The following is a 24,896-nucleotide window of genomic DNA, read 5'->3' as shown; positions in this document are numbered from 1 at the left end:
ATATTGCAAATAAAATGCACTCCAAATAAAAATACCAGCAGCATGTTTTCCCAAGGAACCAAATGAATTGCTAAAGGTTTTCTTGAAGATGAAAATTCTAAGATAAGGAGAAATAAATATTTAAATATACATTAAAAGCACATAATTTGAATAGTGTTAAAATAGTGTCAGATTGTCAGACTATAATAGAAAGAAGATGAAGACTTAGAATATAAATAACCATAGAATTTAAAAATTGGTGGAAAAGTAGCATTGTTCAATAAATGATGCTGATTAACTCTGAAAAAAACAGTATGTTATATTCCTAATTCAAATGATATAAAAACAAATTCCAGATAAAATTTTAAAAGTAAGGAAGCAACATAAACATGTTGTTAGAATAAAATAAGTAAATATTTACCAGTGAACACACCCACATACATACCCAAAGTCATAAAGAAAGATATTGATAGATGTGAATACATGTAAAAACTGAAAAGCATCTTTTTGTCAAATATAACTATAAAAATATTCAGACCCTAAGTGGCATAATAAGGTTTAAAATATTTAATTAAATTATTACAAAAAATAAGAACACAAAATAATATGAACGAATTATATGAAGAGACGTGTCACCTCCTTCAAATAACAAATATCCAGGTAAAGCACAAAAATTTTTAACCTTACTAGAAATAAAATGAATGCAAATACAGACACATACATATACATAAAATGCCTTTTTAAAATATATAACTGATGAAGTTTTGTTCTATTTTGTTTTTAAAGCATATTAGCAGATATTGAGATATGAGTACTTCAAACACTACTGCAGGGTAAGAAGCCTTTCAAGTTTTTGAAGTTGGTAGTAAGGGATGGGGCAAGATTACTTTCATTTCTTTAGGGGATCTGTTTAGCTTCCATATGGAGAATGTTGGACTAACACAAATGAGTGGTGATGGCAATTTTGTCCAAGATAGAGACAACCAAGTCGCTGTTGGAGAGAAGTGAAGAAACTAAGATATTTTTAGTAGTCAGAATCAACAGGACCACAGAGTGAGAAGTAAGAAACAGAGATGACTCCTGATTTGAGCCTTGACAGAGGAATAGGAGTAAGAGAAAATAATAAAATTTTAGACATGTTGATGAGATAGCTGTCAAAATTAACTATTAAAAGCTGTCAAAATTAACTATTAAAATACCTTTAGAAACTCATCAATTTTAACTTTTATTAATAATGCATCAAATAAAATCTGTAATTTAATATTTTAGAGGAAAGAGTATAAGGGAAAAATTTTAAATACATCATAGGAAAATTATTTTAAATCTATAATGTAAAAATTCCCATTTGAATGTTATATTTTTGGTCTTTTTGAAGAGTAACATTTTAAAATAGAAAAGAAATAAATAGGATTACAAACAAAATTGGTCATATTAAAATTGAATTCTATTTTGAGTTCCATGGACCACAGGTGGAAAGAAAAAGCATTCAAGTATATGGTATATCATGAGGGTGACATCTTATCATGAGGGTGACATCTTAAATTTAACAAGGAAAGAAGAATTATAAAAGTTTTATTGGAACAAATCTGTGTCATCTGGGAAAAAAATAAAGTGGCATTCACAGTTTATATGATAAGCCAGGATAAATGCATTTATATTAAAATATAAAATGTACAATCATAAAACTATCAGACATGGGAGTAGCCCTTCAAAAGTTTGCATGAAAACAGTTTTTATAATTTTTTATTCAAAACTTAAAAATTATAGACTATAAGCAAACTCAAAAGATAACGACAAATGGGAAAGTATTTTAAGTTTATAGCATTCAAAAATAAATTATCTCATACATAAAGAGCTCATAGAAACTGAAATAACCAGATCAAAAGAAAAATGGAGAAAACATATGAACAGAAAATCTACAGAACAGAAAACACAAATAGTAGCTTTTAAAATCATTCTCAATCTCACTTTTAATAAGATAATTAAAACTAAAAACTGTCGTGAATATTTGATTACTCACCTATCATATTGATAGAAATCCAAAGTCTTGAAAAAATGCTGTAAGGGGTCGGGTGCAGTGGCTCACGCGGGGGGCCAAGGCGGGCAGATCACAAGGTCAATATATCGAGACCATCCTGGCTAACATGGTGAAACCCCCTCTCTACTAAAAATACAAAAATTAGCTGGGCATGGTGGCGTGTGCCCATAGTCCCAGCTACTCAGGAGGCTGAGGCAGGAGAATCGCTTGAACCCGGGAAGCAGAGGTTGCAGTGAGCCCAGATTGCACCACTGCACTCCAGCCTGGGGACAGAGCGAGACTCCTTCTCAAAAAAAAAAAAAAAAAAAAAAAAAAAAGCTGTAAGGAAATAAACTGTCAATTTTTTGGTGGGAGTAATATAAAATAATTAAAAATGTAAAAATGATACAATAGTGGAAATCTAGCAATATTAATATTCATCAAAATTTAAGAACTTGGCCCTTGCATTAAGTAATTCCTCTTCTGGGGCTTTTCCCTGCAGAGTTACATGTCCAAAACAATTTAAGTATAGGTCATTGATTGTAGTAACAGAATATTGGGCAAAAGGCTGATATGTACCAATTGGAAACAGATTAAATGAATATTGGTATATTATACAATGTAGTGATACAATGTAGGTATAAAGTTATTTCTATGCCAATATAGAAAGACTTTAGACATAAGTGATGAAAACAATGTGCAAGGCAACCTAAAAATATGCTAAGTTTTAGGTACATACATGCAAATATTAATACATGTTCAAGCTTGTTTGCATATAAATGAATCCTCTGAAGGATACAAAAAAATATATTAAATGGTTACTTTCAGGTGGAGTATGGCACCTGGGCAGAGACAGGACCATGCTGACAGTGGGAATTTCAGAGTGTACCTAGTTTTATAGATACAATTTTATAGTCATCTGATTTAATTCTCAAATTAAAAATACGCCTTACTCTAAAATCACACTCTTTCTGTATACTATGATTTAAAATGTCATGATTTAAAAATCAATTACACTGTTCTTTAAAATACAGGTTAAAATGATATTAGAATACTTTAAATGTTTATGTTTACTAATTTTAGCAGAAAAGTACTGACATTTAAGAGCTCTTTTAAATGAAACTATTGACATACAAACATCTGAAGCATTCAAAAGAAAATAAATTATTAATTTGAGTAGACCAAATAAGTATTCACTTTCACAGAAATGCAAGGGAAGGATTTGATATTATTTCTCTTTCAATAAAATACAGAATACACCATGACTATTTTTACTGGAACAATTGCATTTTTGGAGCCCTTTTCTATTTTATTATTTCAAGACTATAAAAAGGTGGTATTTCTACTATGATATTTGTCAATGATAGGAAGAAACTATATCAATGATATATTAGGTTATCTTCTGATAATGATTTTTTAAAGAGCCCTGAGGTTATTACTTAAATAGAAAAAGTAAATGATATTTAGTTTGAATTCTGAAGGGAGATCCACAATAAAATACATTATTTTAATCTATGCTCCATAGTGAGATGTAATCTATTTCTATTAGCCTCAGGTTCTTTTCCTTCTCTCTTCTAGCTACATAAACAAAGGAATATAACTGCATTATACATCTTTTTCAATAGTAGTTTAAACTTCCAAAGGGTATTTAAAGAACACATTCATTAAACAGGTTTATATTTCCAATTCACCAAAGGCAGAGAAAACAACGAGAAGAGATATACTTCTTGTAAGGTGATTATAACCCTTACTAACCATTACAACTCTCATTCTTATTTCTGAGTGAATTTTTTAGTGATTCATTTGGTCCTTGTATTACAAGAATATTCTAAAAAGAAATATCAAGAAACAAGGAGGAGGCCTCTGTAAACAAACTATTTAAAATATACATCCACTCTGTCATATCTCCTTTCCTGCTATGCTTTTCTTCATAGCACTTACCACTAACTCCAATTCTCATATAATTTTTGTTTATTATCTCTTGTCCACAAGAATGGAGTTCCCATTGCCTAGCACAGTTACTGAAATTTAGTAAAATATTTGTTGAATTAAATTATGATTATTACATGTTTGTATATGTTATCTAGATAAATGTTCAATCTGAAACTATTATGAAATTCTATGTTCAGAGACTAATCTGAGCACTATAAATAAGTGCATAGTAGAAAAAATACATATCCAACTTCTGTTTTAAAAACAAAAAGATAAAGATATAACAAAAAACAAGGAGAGTAATAACACATGCTATGCTTGCTAAAAAAAGGAGGCATCTGTGATTCCATCCAGGAATATAATGAACAGGAAACAGATGGAGAAATGGTAACGACTTAACAAAAGAGAAGAGAGCAAACTTAAGTGTTTACAGAGAGGGATACAAAAGAGGATTTTTAAAAATCATGTGAAGTAAAAGTAAAAGTAGAGAAATTCACTCCGTCTGTTTAAGAAGCAAAATAGGCCTGAGAGTCCTTGATCTCACATCCTCATTCATAGAAAAATTACAAGATACATTACTTTTAAAAATTCAACACTCAGACCCCATTTAAAAGTAAGGCAAAGGTAAGGTGCCCAACTAAAGACAAAAAGAGAAAATGACATTCTATAAAAAAGAGTAGCACCCTTCCCCCCAGGTCCTCTGCTAACCGGCTGTGGGGCACCAGAAACCAGGCTTTTATTCCTGGAATTTCATATATGGAAGCTTATTCTCTACAGAGAGAAAAGACCTATGGACATCAACATTTGGGATTCTGCAGTAAAAATGGTGGTTTTGGACCATCACATCACGCAAACCCCTCCCAAGCATAAAGTGTTTCATTCTTGGACATAATGGTGAGTCAATGATCACCAAACAACAAAGGAAAACCTCCCACAAAGAAAACAGGAACCAAAGTAGATGAACATATAAAAAGTAACTCAAGATAAGCAGAAGTGATAGAAGCAGAAAAAACTGCAAAGATTCCGTAATTGATCACATGTTTCAATGTAAAAGTAAAACTATAAAACTCCTAGAAGATAGCATAACAGAAAATCTAGATGACCTAAGGTTTGGTGATGACTATTTTGATAGAATACCAAAGGCAGAATTCACAAAATAAATTGATAAGCTGGATTTCCTTAAAATTAAATTTTCTGCCCTATGAAAGACATTGTCAAGAGAATAGAAACAGAAGCCATGGACTGGGAGAAAATATTTGCAAAGCACAACTGATAAAGGAATATTATCTAAAATAAACAAAAGGCATTTACAACTCAACAATAAGAAAATAAACAACCTGATTTTAAAACAGGCCAAAGACCTTAACAGATACCTCATCAAAGATATATAGATGGCAAATAAGCAAATGAAATAATGTTCTACATCATATGTCATCAGAAAAATGCAAATTAAAATAGCAATTAATACCATTAAACACGTGTTAGAATGACCATAAACCACAAAATGCTGGTGAGGATGTGGATCAAGAGAAACTCTACTTCATTGCTGGTGAGACTGCAAAATGGTACAGCTACGTTGGAAGACAGTTTGGTAATTTCTTACCATACAATCCAGGAATCTCTCTCCTTAGTATTTATCCAAAGGAGTTGAAAACCTGCACACGGATGTTTATAGCGGCTTTCTACACAATTTTCAACACTTGGAAGCAACCAGGCTGTCCTTGAGTGGGTGAATGAATGAACTGTGGTACAGCTAGACAATGGAATATCACTCAACACTGAAAACAAATGAGCTATCAAGTCTCAAAAAGACATGGGGAAAACAATACATTTTACCAAGTGAAATAAGTTAGTCTGAAAAGGCTACAAACTATATGATTCCAGCTACATGACATGTTAGAAAAGACAAAAGTATAGAGATAGTGAATAAAATCAGTGTTTGCCAGGGTACGAGTGGAGGGCGATATGAATACATGGAGCACAGAAGACTTTTAATGCAGTGAAAGTACTCTATCTGATACTATAATGGTGGATACATGTCATTATGAATTTGTGCAAACCCACAGAATATATGAAACTGAGAATGAACCCTAAAGTAAACTATGACTTTGGGTGATAATGATGTATTCGTGCAGGTTCATCAATTAAAACAATTGTTCCACTCTGGTTAAGGATGTTGATAAGGAAGGAGGCTATGTACGTGTGGGGGTATGGGATATATGAGAAATCTCTGTACCTTCTGCTCAGCTTTGCATGAACCTAAAACTGCTCTTAAAATTAAAGTATATTTTAACAATTTCATGATTAATAGTCTCTTAGAAATAAAAGGAGGTATTGTATTCACAGAATATAAACAGGAATATTATGAAGAAAGATTATGCAGGAATAATAGTTTCTAAAAATTATATGTTACTTAAAATTAAAATGCTAATTTAATATTTCCAAGATAAAGTCAAAGAAGTTATTCAGAGAGTGGGACCATATAGAAAAAAAAAAAGGATGAACTAACTAGGAGAGAAAATGAAAAAAATAAAATCAGAAAACCAGTACAATAGGTCCAACATTTGACAAGCATGCATTCCTGAAAAAGAAGACAATAAAAATATGAGAAGCTACTCAAAAGAAATTAAACAAAGCATGCACAAGACTTTCATTGAGAAATATGCAAAGCTCCTATTAAAAGACTTGAAAGATATCAACAAAGTTATACCATATGCATCAACAAAACCATTTAGCAATGTAATTATTCCAATTATCCCAAAATTAACTTGTAAATTCAACACAATTCCAGTGAAAATTCCACATGGAGTGCTTTTTAGGAAGTCAGTATGATTAATCAAGGTATATATGGTAGAATAAAAGTTCATGAAGAATTTATGTCAATTTTGATTTTAAAAAGACCAAAGGAAGTGTGGAGGCTCATTATACCAACATGAAAATATACTTAAAAGCTACCATAATAAAGCTGTTTGGTCAAGAACAAATTGACCAGTGGAACAGGACAGAGATCTTGGAAAATTGCCAATATTAACAGGAATTGCTACATTAAATCTCAAATAAATTGGGATGTAGAAGAATTAAATATGTATATCTGAATAGAAAAACCATAAAGATAATAAATTATGAATACTAGAGTATCTTTTTACCTAGGAATGGGGAAAGATCTAAATAAAATCAAAAAAGTAAAATCCATAGAGGAAAATTGGGTACATTAAAAATAAACATTTCTGTTCAATAAAGGACACCATAGTTGAAATTAACCAATAAAAAATCATCAGAGAAGTTCCTTGCAATGTCTAAAACTGACATGATTGTATATTTAGAAAACCCCATTGTCTCAGCCCAAAATCTCCTTAAGCTGATAAGCAACTTCAGCAAAGTCTCAGGATACAAAATTAATGTGCAAAAATCACAAGCATTCTTATACACCAGTAACGGACAAACAGAGAGCCAAATCATGAATGAACTTCCATTCACAATTGCTTCAAAGAGAATAAAATACCTAGGAATCCAACTTACAAGGGATGTAAAGGACCTCTTCAAGGAGAACTACAAACCACTGCTCAGTGAAATAAAAGAGGACACAAACAAATGGAAGAACATACCATGCTCATGGATAGGAAGAATCAATATCGTGAAAATGGCCATACTGCCCAAGGTTATCTATAGATTCAATGCCATCCCCATCAAGCTACCAATGAGTTTCTTCACAGAATTGGAAAAAATTGCTTTAAAGTTCATATGGAACCAAAAAAGAGCCCACATCTCCAAGACAATCCTAAGTCAAAAGAACAAAGCTGGAGGCATCATGCTACCTGACTTCAAACTATACTACAAGGCTACAGTAACCAAAACAGCATGGTACTGGTACCAAAACAGAGATATAGACCAATGGAACAGAACAGAGTCCTCAGAAATAATACCACACATCTACAGCCATCTGATCTTTGACAAACCTGAGAAAAACAAGAAATGGAGAAAGGATTCCCTATTTAATAAATGGTGCTGGGAAAATTGGCTAGCCATAAGTAGAAAGCTGAAACTGGATCCTTTCCTTACTCCTTATATGAAAATTAATTCAAGATGGATTAGAGACTTAAATGTTAGACCTAATACCATAAAAACCCTAGAGGAAAACCTAGGTAGTACCATTCAGGACATAGGCATGGGCAAAGACTTCATGTCTAAAACACCAAAAGCAACGGCAGCAAAAGCCAAAATTGACAAATGGGATCTAATTAAACTAAAAAGCTTCTGCACAGCAAAAGAAATTACCATCAGAGTGAACAGGCAACCTACAGAATGGGAGAATATTTTTGCAATCTACTCATCTGACAAAGGGCTAATATCCAGAACCTACAAAGAACTCAAACAAATTTACAAGAAAAAAACAAACAACCCCATCAAAAAGTGGGCAAAGGATATGAACAGACATTTCTCAAAAGAAGACATTCAGACAGCCAACAGACACATGAAAAAATGCTCATCATCACTGGCCATCAGAGAAATGCAAATCAAAACCACAATGAGATACCATCTCACACCAATTAGAATGGCGATCATTAAAAAGTCAGGAAACAAAAGGTGCTGGAGAGGATGTGGAGAAATAGGAACACTTTTACACTGTTGGTGGGATTGTAAACTAGTTCAACCATTCTGGAAAACAGTATGGCGATTCCTCAAGGATCTAGAACTAGATGTACCATATGACCCAGCCATCCCATTACTGGGGATATACCCAAAGGATTATAAATCATGCTGCTATAAAGACACATGCACACGTATGTTCATTGTGGCACTATTCACAATAGCAAAGACTTGGAATCAACCCAAATGTCCATCAGTGACAGACTGGATTAAGAAAATGTGGCACATATACACCATGGAATGCTATGCAGCCATAAAAAAGGATGAGTTTCTGTCCTTTGTAGGGACATGGATGCAGCTGGAAACCGTCATTCTTAGCAAACTATCACAAGAACAGAAAACCAAACACCGCATGTTCTCACTCATAGGTGGGAACTGAACAATGAGATCACTTGGACTCGGGAAGGGGGACATCACACACCAGGGCCTATCATGGGGAGGGGGAGTGGGGAGGGATTGCATTGGGAGTTATACCTGATGTAAATGATGAGTTGATGGGTGCTGATGAGTTGATGGGTGCAGCACACCAACATGGCACAAGTATACATATGTAACAAACCTGCACGTTATGCACATGTACCCTAGAACTTAAAGTATAATTATAATAAAAAATAAATTTAAAAAAAATAAAAAATAAAAAAATAAAATAAAATAAAAATTAAAAACCAACAAATAAAAAAGAAAAGTACTAAGAGACTAACAGAAAAATAAGTAAAAGATATGAAATGACCATTCATAAAAAAGAAAATGAGATGCTCAACCTAATCAATTTATTAAGAGGCTATTTAGCTCATCTATTTCTTCTTGAGTAAGCTTTGGTAATTTGCGTCTTTCAAGGAATTTGTTCATTTCATCAAAGTGTGTTTATTGACCATAAAATTGTTCTTAATACTTTCTGATTATCTTTTAAACATTTGGAAAATTTGTAGCAATGAACCATCACTTATTTTTGTTATTGAATTTGAACCTTCTTTCTTTCCGATCAGTCTGGCTAGACATTTACTAACTTTATCAATCTTCTCAAAGAACCAGCTTTTCAATTCACTGATGTCTCTATCATTTCTGTTTTTTATTTCACTGATTCATTTTAATTTTATTATTCACTTTCTACTGCTTACATTGGGATTAATTTGTTCTTCTCTGACACAGATGTTTCTACAATTCAAGTAAAACAAGAAAATACATAGCATTGAGCAAACTAAAAAAACAACAATTTAAGAGCTAGTAATCAGTAACATTAACTATCAGAGACATACATAGCTGCATCAACTCATTTTTTCTCTTTGTCTTTGCATAATCTCAGTGGAAATATTCTGCATCTTTTAATTAGCAATATTCTTATACTTAGTATTAGTTTTTATTTTTCTAGTTGTTGTTTTTATTTTTCTGCATTAACATTCTCATGGTTAATGCATCCTAATAGTAACATCAGTGAGGGTAAGTAATTGAAAAAGTTGTGCTAATACAATGGCTTATTGGGAGGATTTTACTGGCAAAGAAAGAAGTAAACAAAAACAGCAGCAATATATAACAATATTTTGTTCCTTATTTTTCTTTATTTTAAACTCGAACTGGACAGATTTTTATCCCATAAATAAATTGTAATGTGAAGATAATGCTTTCTTCTTAATGAATAAGAAAACGCTGAAGAAAGTAAAGCTTTGTAAAAATAATTATATAAGCTTGGTTTCATGTAAAAATAAATAAAAATGAAAAGGATGAATGACCACAAGTGCCATCTTCAAAACGATTTAGTATGCATTGACTTAAATTACATGATAGCAAAGATTTTTAAAATTCTTATTTATTCACTTATATATGAGATAGTTTCCCATGTAAACTGTGTTCTTGCTATGTTTCTTTTTAATTCCAGAAAGAAAATTCTAATCAAACTTATTTAAAATATCAAGTATAGCTCAGGTTTAATATTGAGAATTTGGCTATGAAAATAGACTTTTTTTGCTGGATTAAACAACTCTGACTTTGCAGTACTTACAGATGATGGCACCTGGGACTCATATGGTAACCATAAAGGTGGTATCTCCATCCACTCCCCAGGCCTACTACATGTCAACCCCCAGTCAGGAAGAACTCAGTGGGTATGACTTAAGTTATGGAAAAAATAATTTCTCAACTGTCAAAAACATTTCTTTCTATAGACAAGGGAAGACATTAATTATCCACCAGCTTTTGCAGAAGAAAAACAAACCACTATTGTTTTCTTTTCAGCTGTGTGTTGATAGAGATCTGAAATTCTTGTTCTTTATTTTTATTATACATCTTGGAAGGGTTCTCTCCACTCTCTTCTATTCTAGCCAAAACCTCCCCCATCCTTCAGGATTTTTTTTTTTTCTTTTTTGAGATGGAGTCTCTCTCTGTCACCCAGGCTGGAGTGCAGTGGCACAGTCTTGGCTCACTGCAACCTCCACCTCTTGGGTTTGAGTGATTCTCCTGCCTCAGCCTCCCAAGGAGCTGGGACTACAGGTGTGTACCACCACACCGGGCTAATTTTTGTTATTTTTAGTAGAGACGGGATTTCACCATGTTGGCCAGGCTGGTCTCAAACTCCTGACCTCAGGTGATCCACCTGCCTCAGCCTCCCAAAGTGCTAGGATTACAGGTGTGAGCCACCGCGCATGACCCAAGATGTTTCAAGAGCATACTCTGTCAGCAGTTTTCACTCTCTGCATCCTAATTTCTACATCCTAATGGTAAGGCTTTTGAGGGATTTTCCTCTAGAGACTAGAGGTTGTCTCCCCAAATCCATCCTCAAACAGCCCACTGCTCTCACTACTCAGACCTCTGTTTCCTCATGGCCCCCATTCTCAGCCTTTTGTTTTCACTGTAAATGAAACAATGACAGAAGTGTCAAAATAGGAAAAAAAGGAAAAACCACGGTAACGATAGTACTGACCTAATCAATGGCAGAAGTAGCACATATGTAACAACATTAACTATGCAGAGGAAAGCCCCTCTAGTCTTTACTTGTAACTCTACGAGTGCACGTGCATGCGCATGCACACACACACGGGCGCACACGCACACACACACAAATAGCTTCCATCCCACTGCCTACTTTTTCACGTTCTCTCTTTTAGTGTGTGTATGTACCCCCAGAGTACTGCAGGTACCATAATCTTCCTGTTCTATCTGGCATTTCTGTGGTTGTTTTATTTACAGTGAAAAGTAAAGTCTGAAGCATAATATTCCATTTTTAAAATCACAGCATTGGCTACTTTAATTAAAAGGCATAATTATAGGTTAGTTGATTAAACATTCTCCAACTTCTCCAAATTGTGAAGAACTATAAATGAAACATTTTTTAAAGATAAAGTATTATTTTTCATAATATGGAAATATTCCTTTAAATATTAAAGTCTTCTAATTCTGTTTGAAAAATCATTAACAAAGCAATTAACTCAAGGCTGAGAAACTTGTTAATTAAAGATGGAAAGAAATAATGACAGAAAATGAAATGTAGGAAAACATGAAATGTTCATTGATTTATATAAAGGTAACCTACATCAACCATTTTAGAGTAGCATTTACATTTATGAAAATAAATGATAATTATGTAATAAATGTATATCCACACTGATATTCCCAAGTTCCAAGTTTAGGGAACTTCAGAGTTTGTACAATATAAAGATTCAGTTGGAAATATATAAAGATTCAGTTGGAAATACAATGATTTTTTTGGAGCCAGGAGCAATGGCTCATACCTGTAATCCCAGCACTTTGGGAGGCTGAGGCAGGCGATCTAAACCATCCTGGCTAACATGGTGAAACCCTGTCGCTACTAAAAATACAAAAAAAAAAAAAAATTAGCTGGGCGTGATGGCGGGCGCCTGTAGTCCTAGCTACTCAGGAGGCTGAGGCAGGAGAATGGCGTGAACCTGGGAGGCAGAGCTTGCAGTAAGCCGAGATCATGCCACTGCACTCCATCCTGGGCAGGACTCTGTCTCAAAAAAAAAAAAAAAAAAAGAAACACAATTATTTTTTCAATGCAGCTTTTATAAAAAAGTAAAACCTAAAAAAGCAAGTCTTAAGTTGTTTGTGAGGTTGTGAATTTAACTCCATAAATTATTTCATTTCATTCAGCTTTCAACATTAAAATATCATTGTGCTAATAAGAAACTCGATTTATTTCACTTCTTTTATCTAAATTGTGCTGACCAAGGTGATTACAACATGCAAAATATGTCAGTACATTAAAATAATGGTGGTGTAAAAAGATGAAATTAAAAGACTCATTATACCAAACTTAGTATTTAGATTTCTGTCCTTTCGCAAGTTGTTTAAAATTACATTTTTAAATATCAGTAACAACCTGAAAATAATTTTCATTAATTATGTGCTTGTACTATTACTGGTTTAAACATGCTTTTAGCAAAACTTAGTATGCTTAATAGTATGGTTTATTAACAAGGACAACTGTAGTGTTCACTTTTTGTTCAGATGTAACACAGTGAAGCACTCAATTCTTGTTGTAGCAAGAAATCACTCAATCATGCATTTTTTTTAAGTCAGAAAAATCATGATTGCTTGCTTTGTTTCCAAACACCAAATAGGTCTGAGGGGTACAAAGACACAAACATTCTATAGCAAAAACTTGTTTGGAGATTTCCATAAACATCCAGTGATAGTTGTACAAGTTGAAAAAGACTTATACAAAACCTATTACAAGACTCAAGTAATAAGTATTTGGCCAGCTAAGTTATACTTTGAACTTAGCTATATTTAATGTGCTTAATGAGCACTTAAACATTGTCAGTAGATGCTATAATTTCAGACAAAACAGATACTGGTGATTTAGCAGGTGTCCATGAGGGGCAGTATCACACTGCTACAAGATCAACTACTCATCGCTGCTATTACTAAAAACAAAAATTCTGAAGAGATAATTTTAGCACCCTTGAAGAGTATGTTGAACTATGAATCTATGGAATTTATAGTATTTAAGAGCATTTCTGCCTCCTCACCATAAATTCAATCACGTATCACTGATTGTTCAAACCCTTCCTGAAAGCACAAGAAGACAGATCTTAATCTAAAGAAGCCTATCACCAGTTTTAGAAGATAACCAGATTATATGCATAGTTTTAAGTTTGAATGAAATAAAATGCATTTTTATAGATCACGGTCACATTATACAGTATGTTTCTACTGGCAAAGTGTTTAGAGAGTATATCTAATCAAAGAAAACTACAAATATCCTAAATATCAATGATGATTATGTGTGTGTGTCTGTATGTATGTGGATATATAGATGATAGATAGATAGATAATAGATAAATACACACATACATACATACATACGTACATACATACTTTATTTTGGTTAACACAAAATAATCCTAACCCTGTGAATGGTAAATAGTATTTTTTGTGCACTGAAACTTTAAAATGTCAAATGTTTTATTTAACTAAATCAATGTTAAAGCTATTAGTCAAAGGAGAAAAAAAGATAAGATAAGGAGAAAATACTTAGGGTGACGGCAGAATCCTTTGAGGCAGACATTCTCCACATTTTAAAAACAGTGATTATTAACATACTCCCTCAGTAACTATGCACAGTGGTTGCTTTCTCTAGGTTAACTGAATCAGTGAATTTTATTTTATTAAGAGAAGATTTTCTATAAACAAACACTTTATTGTTCTTTCAAATTACAGATAAAGTTATCCGTAGAAAATCATACAATATACTACTAATTCCTGAGGCATAGAAAGATTTTAATCAAAATATATCCTAATTTCTTAAGAACATATACAATAAATTCGACATAGTATGTCAATTTAAACACAGGCTATAACATCACATCTTACCTAATCTTGATTGAAATGACCAAAGGAATTTAAAACAGGAAAAACTGAATCACTCTGATAATTAGAAAAATGTATCATCCAAAGATTTCATCAAATTTTGTGCTACATGTACAGCAGCTGGGACCATATTGAAAGAAAACAGAGTCATTTTCAATATCCATCTCTGAAAAGGTGGGTTTAAATTTGTTAGAAGATTTTCACTACCATAGCTTGGAATTACATATTGCTTCCATTTGTTTTGTGATTGTTACCTAATCTTATAGACAAAAACCTCATTTTTATGAGGTATGAGAGCAAACATTCTTTTGATACTGCCAGTACTGAATTAATACACGAATGATTGAAAGAATGAGTGAGTGAATAAACCCCACTGATACTTTCTGTATTAAGAAGCAATAATTGGAAATTAGAGTAAGCTTGAGAGAGGTCTGCTGCCAAGTATGTTAACATCAGCAAGCAGGTGTCCTGAAACACTCAAGCAAATATAGCTGACCCAAACATCAGAGCAGCAGGTAACTGACGCTGTGACATCAATAGGTTCTATTCCTTCACAGACTGTAAAACCAAGAAGCAGAAAAAAAACACAAGCACAATGACTATCTAGATTGTAAACTAAACCAAACTGAAATCAAGATACAGAAAAAAAAATGTCAAGAGGTGGCTTTGCCAAATACAGAGACATAAAAAAGCAAAAACAGGGCCGGGCGCGGTGGCTCAAGCCTGTAATCCCAGCACTTTGGGAGGCCGAGGCGGGCGGATCACAAGGTCAGGAGATCGAGACCACAGTGAAACCCCGTCTCTACTAAAAATACAAAAAATTAGCCGGGCGCGGTGGCGGGCGCCTGTAGTCCCAGCTACTCAGGAGGCTGAGGCAGGAGAATGGCGTGAACCCGGGAGGCGGAGCTTGCAGTGAGCCGAGATCGCGCCACTGCACTCCAGCCTGGGCAACAGCGTGAGACTCCGTCTCAAAAAAAAAAAAAAAAAAGCAAAAACACCTGACTGTGGAGAAAGAAGACGTATATGCTCGGCTGTGCATCTCCTCACTGCTCCCTATTACTCTCCAAGTGCAGTACCACTGAACTTATAATGAGCAGAATTCCACTATCAGCCCTTAGAGGTTCGTTACTTATCTACCCTCAGTGATTTTTGTAAGCAATTTTAAGTTGATCCATATGAAATCCCACTATATAGGATTTTTGCACAGTAAAAATGAAATTTAATATAGTTCAACCTAATGCTTGATCCAAATAGCTATGTCTTTATTCAAATTTGAGTAGAAACAAAAAAAAAAAAATCAACATCCTCCTGAAAAGAATGTGAACTATCCAAAATAATAAGTCAAAATTTAAGAGGCAAAATAGAAACATTTAAAATAAAATCCAATACACAAACCTTAAACATACAAACATGCACGCACACATACCTCTTGGATGAAAGAATAGAGAAAATATGCTATAAATTTCCTTGAACATTTAATTTAAAATTTCCTTTAAAATTTCTTAAAATTTCCCTACTATAATTCAAGGCAAGATTGTACTTGCATTACCTTACTAAATCCTCACAGCAACCCTATAAAATATGTTCAACTATCCACATGACATTTATTACATGTAAGTAGATTGCTGTCAAGACTGACAAAAAAAAAAAGCTGTAATTCACATTTTTGTACGAGTCTTTTGTGGGCATATGTTTTCAATTATTGGGGTATATACTTATACATAAAGTTGCTAGATAATAAAGGTTACAGTTAGAATGTAATCGTTTGTTGGCCTGCACTCTTAATTGCTAAAGAACATTTCTTCTTATGATATAGACTTTTAAATTCATATACTCATTTATACATACCTGCACTCATAAATGTTAAAAACCTTTTGAGAAATTGCCAACCAGTTTTTCATAGAGGCTGTGCTAAAGTGGACATTTTTAATTACAGTATATATATAAAAATACTCCCACATAAAGTAAAACAACTGAAAAAGAAATAATTTGCAACATATAAGAGAGTCCAAAGATTAATACCATTGTAGAAAAAAATGACCTACAAATCAATAAGAAGACACAAATGGAGATTATTTTTTAAATGTACTAAAGGAATGATCAGGTTACACACAAAAAAACTTTAAAAATGGCTAAAAACCACTAGAGATATGCATAAACCCTTATAAATGAATTTTATCATGGTTTAAGTTGTATAAAAATAACATAAATATGCAACAATAGGAGGTGATTATATGTCAGAAAGTACATAAGATAAAATATCATGCATCCATTAAAAACCAAGCATTTAATGTCATTCAAAATTAAGCAAACAAAAGTCTGCAATATAAACTGCATGATTCTAGCATTAAGTTAATATCATGCATGTTTATGCATAAATACATGATGAAAGAACATACATAAAATACTAATAGCAATTGTCATTGATTAGTAGGATCTTAGATATTATTTCTTCCTGGTATTTTCTCACATTCCCATAGTTTTCTAATAGAAACACAGACTACATTTACATGCAGAGGAAAAATAATACAGTTCCTTGCTAAAAATACAGGCAAAATAATCCCATATTAATTTCTAAATTTCAAAGACAGAAAAATTGACATGAACTTTTAAAAAATATATTACAATCAACCTATAGTACCATTCGGTTCACAACATGGAAATTCAGTAAGAGGATGGCAAATGTTGCAGGGACTCCATAATAAAATAGATGAGAATTGTGTTAGAGCAAGTGTCTCGCAACCCAAGGAAGGTATTCACAAATTGTTTGTCAGTGAAGATAAATGTTTTTGCCTTTCAGCCTGAAAAGTGTCAGCCTAACCCTAGCTACTCAATAAAAGTGAAGGTCTGGTGCAGAATAATAAGGCATAGGAGGAGGGAGGAGAAATTTGAGCATTCTGCTTAATCTGGCCTTGAAAGCATATATACATACATACAAAAAAAAATAGCATGCGTATATCACATACACACATATATGAATTAGTGTTGTGTATACACGAAAAATAGGGGACATTTGACTTCCATTCATGCATATATGTGCTAATTTTCATTTAGTATTACACATATACATAAAAGCTACATATATACATAGCAGTATATATTCTACAATACAGAGAAACTATGTTCTAAGAATAATGAGTTGCATTCATAGCAGTATACACAGAAATAAATGTGGCGAATAATGTTTATTTTTTGAATGGCTGTATTTGATAATTTACTATAAAATATGAACACATTTCTTATATAAATTATTTAATATTATTAAAACATAGGATTAACCTTTAAATAGCTAACCAATTAAAGAACTATAAATGGTTATAAGATAGCAGCATAAGAGTTGTATTATATGGCTTAAAATACTTAGAGAATAAACTTATAGCTTATTATAAAATTATATTCAAGTTTTAGAAATTCAGTTAAACACAACCAGGCACTGTGGCTCATGCCTGTAATCCCAGCACTTTGGGAGGCTGTGGCAGGCGGATCATGAGGTCAGGAGTTTGAGACCAGCCTGGACAACACAGTGAAACTCTGTCTCTACTAAAAATACAAAAACTAGCTGGGCATGGTGGCGTGCACCTATAGTCCCAGTTACTCAGGAGGCTGAGGCAGAAGAATCGCTTGAACCCGGGAGGCGGAGGTTGTGGTGAGCCAAGATGGCGACACTTAACTCCAGCATAGGCAACAGAGCGAGACTCCGTCTCAAAAACAAAAAACAAAACAAAAAAAAAACTCATATGAAGAGAAACTTTCAGAAAATAAATTGAATTTGTCTTCATAATGTCAATTGCCTTGAAGCTCCTCCAAATTTCTCCCCAAATCAAATTATTTTTAATACAGAGTATATAAAAATTAAATTAGAATTCATAGTTCAGGCCAAAGTAGTGTGACAATAAATGTTTTCTAAAGATTGTTTTGTCAAGGGAAGCATTAAAGAATGCAGATTTATGTTTTGATTGTGGTTTTTAAAAAAGAAATCAGATCCAGTAACATGGCATGATAATAATTTATAAGATTTTGTTTTGTTCTCTATGAAGGAATCTCCACAAATGTCCTCTAAACATCATATATAATGCTCATAATTTTACAAACCAGAATTTTGGATGTGAGTTTTTCAAATAGGTATACTTTTAGAATAAAAGAATTTCTTGGTGCCAGTATTTTTCTAAAAGCAAACAAAAACCCTAATGGTATTGCTCAGTGTTTAGTTGGGTGTTTGTATCAAAATCAAAAAAATGTAACTATGTACATATATCAGATACAACATAGATAGCTCCCAAAGAGGTACTGGGATGGTTCCCTGATTGTAAGATCCCAAATGGATTCACTGTGCAATAGATCATGAGGTCCAATACTTATTCATATGATTGTGTAGGAAAAAAATGGAATAAAATCACAGAAAAATTAGTAAAAAAGAAGGACCTTTTTGATGAAGGAGAGATTTCAACAATTTGGGGGTAAATGAAGGCAGACTGAAGTCTTCATTATATCAAACAGAGAAATGAAGCTACACTTAGAATGCATGGAAATGATCTGCATAAGAAAAAAAATCCATATATCCTTGGCAAAACTGTAAAAAAGCACTGGACTTGGAATCTGTAGGTACTGTGCAAAAGCCTGGAAGACTGGGGCTGGGGGTGGGAGGAAAGGATTGGTGCAGTTTCTGTCCGTGAAACAACTGCATCTTGAGGCTCCTCCCCACATGCCTCTTCACCATCCATTCTCTCTTCTCTATTGCTAAATTGCTGAGTGCAGGCAGCCTAACACATTCTGCCAAAGAGAATCATAAACACACACACTCATACACTTACGTCTTTTTTAAATAAACAGAAAAGAAATGCACGAGCAGAACGAAGGCTGGTAGGTTATGCACTAGGTTTCAAGGCTTCTCCATTCTGGCATTTGGGAGTTCCCCAGAAAATTCCCAAATTGAAGCCTGGCACACAGCACATCTATGAAAGGTGCTCAAAGACCTGTTAAAATGTCCTAGTGTGAAAACTTCATATGTAGCTGAAGAGGACACTCAAATCATTCAGTAGGCAAATCATACTCATCTCACATTGCTAAATATGAATAGACAACAAAAGGTCAACAAGTATGTGAAAACCAGCAATAAAAGGATATAGCTCAAGAGGAAAAAAAGAACTTAAAAGAAAAACAGGTATTTCAGGAATTAAAAAAGATTATAAATAACTTTAACTAGATTCATAAATTCAAGTAATACTTTCTTATTTAAGCAAGAAGACAATGCTAAGAAAAAATGAGAAAAAGCACAAATACACAAATACATGATTGCTAAAATAAAATTAAAAAAAGGTTGAAACAGCAGAAAAGATGAATAAAATGTATGGAAGAAAAGACAAGAGTATCACTTTTAATGACCTTCAGTCCAACTAATAGGAGCTGTAGAGAACAGAGCAAATAGAGGGGAGAAATTACTAGATAATAGAAAATAATTCTAACTGGAAGACTTGGAAGTGTTCGTATTATTGCCCAATCAAAAAACAGCCTTATAGCAGATTATTTAGATTTGGGAAGAAATCATAACCGGCAGAACTAAAAACAGAAACAGTTAAAGAGAGTAACTTCTATCCGGGAAGGAGGTTAGTAGAATGAGGTTTGGATCATTTTTCATTATAAATGCTTCTGGTTCTACTTGACTTTTTAAGGGTGTATTTAAATTTAGAGAAAAAAGAAAATGACACAAATGATTACAGTCATGCACTACGTAATGACATTTCAGTCAGTGATGAACAGTATGTACTATGGTGGTCCCATGAGATTACAAAGGAGCTGAAAAATTCCTATTCCCTAGTCATGTCATAGCCATCACAATATCATAGCACAATGCAATACTCAAGTTTGTTGTGATGCTGGTGTAAACAAACCCACTGTGCTGCCAGTCACAGAAAAGAATAACATATATGATTATGTACAGAACATAATATTTGGTAATGATAATGCTGTTGCTGGTTGATATATTTATTATTTACTTCTTATCATTGTAGAGTATACTCTAGCTTATTAAAAAACCAAAGTTAACTCTACAACAGCCTCAGACAGGTCCTTCAGGAGGTATTCCAGAAGAAGGCATTATTATCATAGGAGAAGACAGCTCCATGCTTGTTATTATCTCTGAAGATAATCTCTGAAGACCATCCAGGGGAACAAGATGTGGAAGTGGAAGACAGTGACAATGACTGACGATCCTGACCCTGAGTAGGCCTTTGCTAATGTGTGTATTTGAGTCTTTGTTTTTAACAAAAAATTTCAAAAAACTAAAAATTATAAAACATTTTAAAAATAGAAAAAAAATGCCTAAAGAATAAGGATATAAAGACAGAAAATATTTGAGCAACTTCCAGTTCGCAAGCTCCATTCTGGTAAGTGATCTGTATAGGTATGTCATTTAAAATCGTTTATACCATGATTTTAATGTACATTTTCTATGTTTAGTTAAACAAATACTGACCATTGTGTTACAGTTGCCTACAGCATTCATTTTAGTAACACATTGTACAGATTATAGCCTAGGAGCAATAGCCTATACCATATAACTTAGGTGTGTAGTAGGCTACATCATCTAGGTTTGTGTAAGTACACTCTATGATATTCACACAACAAATCACCTAAGGACACACTTCTCAGAACACACTCAACTTGTTAAGTGATGCACCCCTGCGTGTTAATGCAGTAGTGTGCTAGATTATGCAGTAGTGTGCTAGATTAGAATGTATGAAAGACTGAACACACAGGGCCAAGGAGAGCCCATTGTTCACCTTTCTCCCTAAAGTTACCATCAGTGACATCAGATTGATAGCTCAAAATCAGCCATAATGGAGGGTTTAATACAGAAATCAGCAAATTCTACAAATCACGGATTTTTTGAGGAGTAGAAGGGAAACCTGGTTGACCAGCAGACCACTATTTATTCTGAAGTGGTTTTAAAATGAAGAGTAATATCCATGGTAACTGCATTGATCATGTTAAAAACATTTTCAACATCCTACAGTTTAGTAACTTAATGAAAATTTAATAAAATTTACTTATTAACATAATGAAATTTAAGTCATCCCTACGGCTCTAAAGTATAGTTTCATTAATGTGTCAATAAAAATTAAATCCTACAAAAAAATATTATCAGCCTCAGTATCTGAAACTCAACTTAAATCTATTGTAAAACATATATCCTCATTAGAATTTAATACAAAGTATCATGTTACATAAAATTCTTATCTACTAAGAAAGGAAATTTTTCAAGAATCTATAATTTCAGATTAGTAATTATTAATACTTCTTTCATTTACGTCAAGCTTGTCCAACCCACGGCTTGAAGGCAACATACAGCCCAGGATGGCTTTGAATGCAGCTCAACACAAATTTGTAAACTTTTGTAAAACATTATGAAATTGTTTTGTAATTTTTTTGTCTCATCAGCTATAGTTAGTGTTTTTTACTGTGGCCCAAGACAATTCTTCTTCTTCCAGTGTGGCCCAGAAAAGCCAAAAAATTGATACCCTGATTTAGATACAAGAAAGGATTACAGGAAAGGTTTCCAGCTTGCTCAGGCTGTCAAATAGGGGAGTGAGGCTAAGTTTACTTAAAATATCTTCAGTAGGGAAGTAACAAGTCACTTCTGGATTTACACATATGATTTTTGGCAAAATTATTCTGTATTAAGAAGGCAATTAAATGAATAAATCACTCACTCAAGATTAGAATGTATGAAAGACTGAACACACAAACACACACACATCTGTTATATACTATATATAAAAATTTAAAAGTTAATATATGCGATTTTGGTAAAACCAAAACAGGTTTCCCATTCTGAAAATTAAATTATACTTTAAAATACTTTATAGTTTTATTTACAACATCAAACTTTACTCAATTCTTACTCCCACCCCCTGCCAAAGACTACTTTTCTAGGCATTATAATAATATCTTAGAAAATAAATGTTATTTTTCTCTAAATTGCCAACATAATATTGGAGTTTTGCCTATCCTGAAAATTACCCACTGACTCTATTTAGTACCCTTTGGCCATGGAAGAGGTTCTGAGGGACACCCATTGAAAACATGGGTTTGTCCTGAACTAAAATCCCATATAAGCTTCATCTCTTCTGTTAAATTTTCAAAGTCTATGGTCTATCAATATCCACCTTGTTTGATATTTATATCATGATTCATTTCTTCTTTCCCTTTTCTAATCAGCTTCATTTCTTTTTACATTTTTATTGATTTTTTCAAGCCTCTCATCCATATCCCTAACTACCTTTCAGCAGAGCTTATGATATATGTTACTGCTACTAATTTAATTTTTATTTCTATAGTGAATTTATTTTAGAAAACTTCTATGTACTGCAACAAATATACAGATGGTTGTACACTTGGACAGCCTTTCTTCTATAGCTTGTTGCATGTTTTTCTGTATATTTCATGTATCTCCTGATTTCTTTTGAAAGTATTCTTTTCAGAGTTGTGGTTGATTTCTAGTTTCATTTAAATTGTTGTCTTACTTTCTGTGTGTTGAGTTTTCAGTGTAATTTTTGTTTTTCACAATTTATTTTGGAATAGAAAATGTAATAAAAACCTTCACTCTGCCAAATTTGATCAGAATTTTGTACTATTCTGGACATTTACAATTTCAAGGAGAGGAACATTTTAATGGAGAGGTAAAAAGGCAGAAATTATTATTGATCAGAAGTTGCAATTTAAAGAATACATTAAATGAAGATGCTAAATTTCTCTCTTCAAATCTCAGCTAAAATGATAATAAGGAATAAACAAAAATCCCACAAGGTTAAAGGAAATACAAAGAGCAACAGAAGCAGAGAGAGAACAACATTTTAGAAGCTGCAAAGCATATGAATGTTAACCAATTTAGCTGTCCTGAGAAGACTGAAAACCAAGCAGCGTGTAGGGGTAACACTCACAAGAAGCAAACCAGATTTTTCTCCCAGAACCCTGAAAAATATGAGATTATGAGGCACTGAGTACAGGCAAAATGGAGTCAGTAGCAGCTAGACTCCAATGTCCTTCCCTAAACTACACAACCTCCTTGGCAGAAGGCAAAGACATTGATACATGGCAAGGATAGCCTGAAGGATACCAGGTCCAGCTGAGAGGAAGGGTGAGAATCTGTATGGATAACAGAGAGGTTAGCTGAAATTAGTTTCTGAATAATGAGATTCTTCGGTTATCTTCTCTTTTTCAGCCAAAGCAGAGCACTGGATCCTTCTTCTCTGGAAAACACAAACCAGCCTAGAGAAAACACCTGTAGATTCTAACCTTTATGTAGATACATTCCTCACCCTTATGAGGTCTTCTTGACAACTCCACACACATTCTCAGGTTTAGGATGTTGTAGCAATACTTCAACATTCCGAAGGAAAAAAACAGACCTAGGAATTTGCTCAACCAAGTATGAATCAGAATAATGAAGACATTTTCAGAAATGGAAGTTCTCAAAATGTTCAAGTTCTTTGCCTTCTTTCTCCTAAAGCTAGTGGAGAATTCACTCCATCAATATGAGAAGACAATTCAAGACAGAACAAAATATGGTGTCCAGAAAGTGGGATTCAACAAAGACATGTCAAAAAGTTTCTTAGCGTGCTGCCAAAAGGAGGCTCCGAGTTGACATCTGTGCAGCCAACCTAGACAGCATGTGGTCCAGATCAGAGGGAGGACAAAGGGGTGCTGGAAAGATCTGTATCTCCAAGGGGAAAGAAGATGAAACCAATTTGATTAAAATAAGTTTTACATATCTTTCAAAAAGTTTGAGGATTAATCTGTAGTAAGCGTATAGAATTAAACAAGAGAAAAAATGAAAATAACTCTAGAAAAGAAGGTTATACAAAAAGAAAATATTATCATAACTTGATTCAGCTAAAAATAGTACTTCCATAGTCATATTGTGTAAATACTAAATATTGAATATTACATGAACACTAAACATTGAATTAGTGATACATTATATAATTATAAACTGAGAGACTGGAGGGAAAGAAAGTGCGTAGGTGGCTGAATAAAGAGAAAAGAAGTGTGTAATAATTTAAGCAAGATAGGTTTTCTATGTTAAGAAATCGATATTAAGAAATTAAGATACAAACTTTAAACCAGAAAAATCCATTTTAAAAGGAGGCTTTTTAGAAATGTGGAGATAAATAACAGATAAGTAGGTGAAAGTGTTTAATTCTGGAGAAGCAAGTTGATGAGGATAAGAACAGAACAATGCCATTTTATTAATTTTATAATTACACTATTATTTTTTATTAAACACATGTACAAACTAGTTAATTATAAAATGTGTAGCAAATAAAAACTTCAGAATATACAGATATGTATATCTACATCTGTATCTCCCTAGGTAGAGCTATAATAGACTTCTAATAGATATACCAGGGTAGATACAGATAAAGATATACATAGACATGGATATATTTAAGAAAGCACCTTAAAACCCAAGTGTGGAAAAGAAGTGATGTAGAAAATT

General features: G+C 33.2%; 1 protein-coding gene across 4 annotated transcripts in view; it reads right to left on the bottom strand.

Annotated features, from left to right (window-relative positions):
• LOC105481157 (sperm associated antigen 16) overlaps positions 1–24,896 on the bottom strand; it is a 1,164,883-nt gene that overhangs the window by 882,812 nt on the left and 257,175 nt on the right. The gene's annotated exons all lie outside the window — the stretch shown is intronic.

This window comes from Macaca nemestrina, chromosome 11 (assembly GCF_043159975.1).
Source record: "Macaca nemestrina isolate mMacNem1 chromosome 11, mMacNem.hap1, whole genome shotgun sequence".
In the NCBI taxonomy this organism is placed as follows: Eukaryota; Metazoa; Chordata; class Mammalia; order Primates; family Cercopithecidae; genus Macaca; species Macaca nemestrina.
This window is presented reverse-complemented; position numbering and strand designations above follow the sequence as displayed.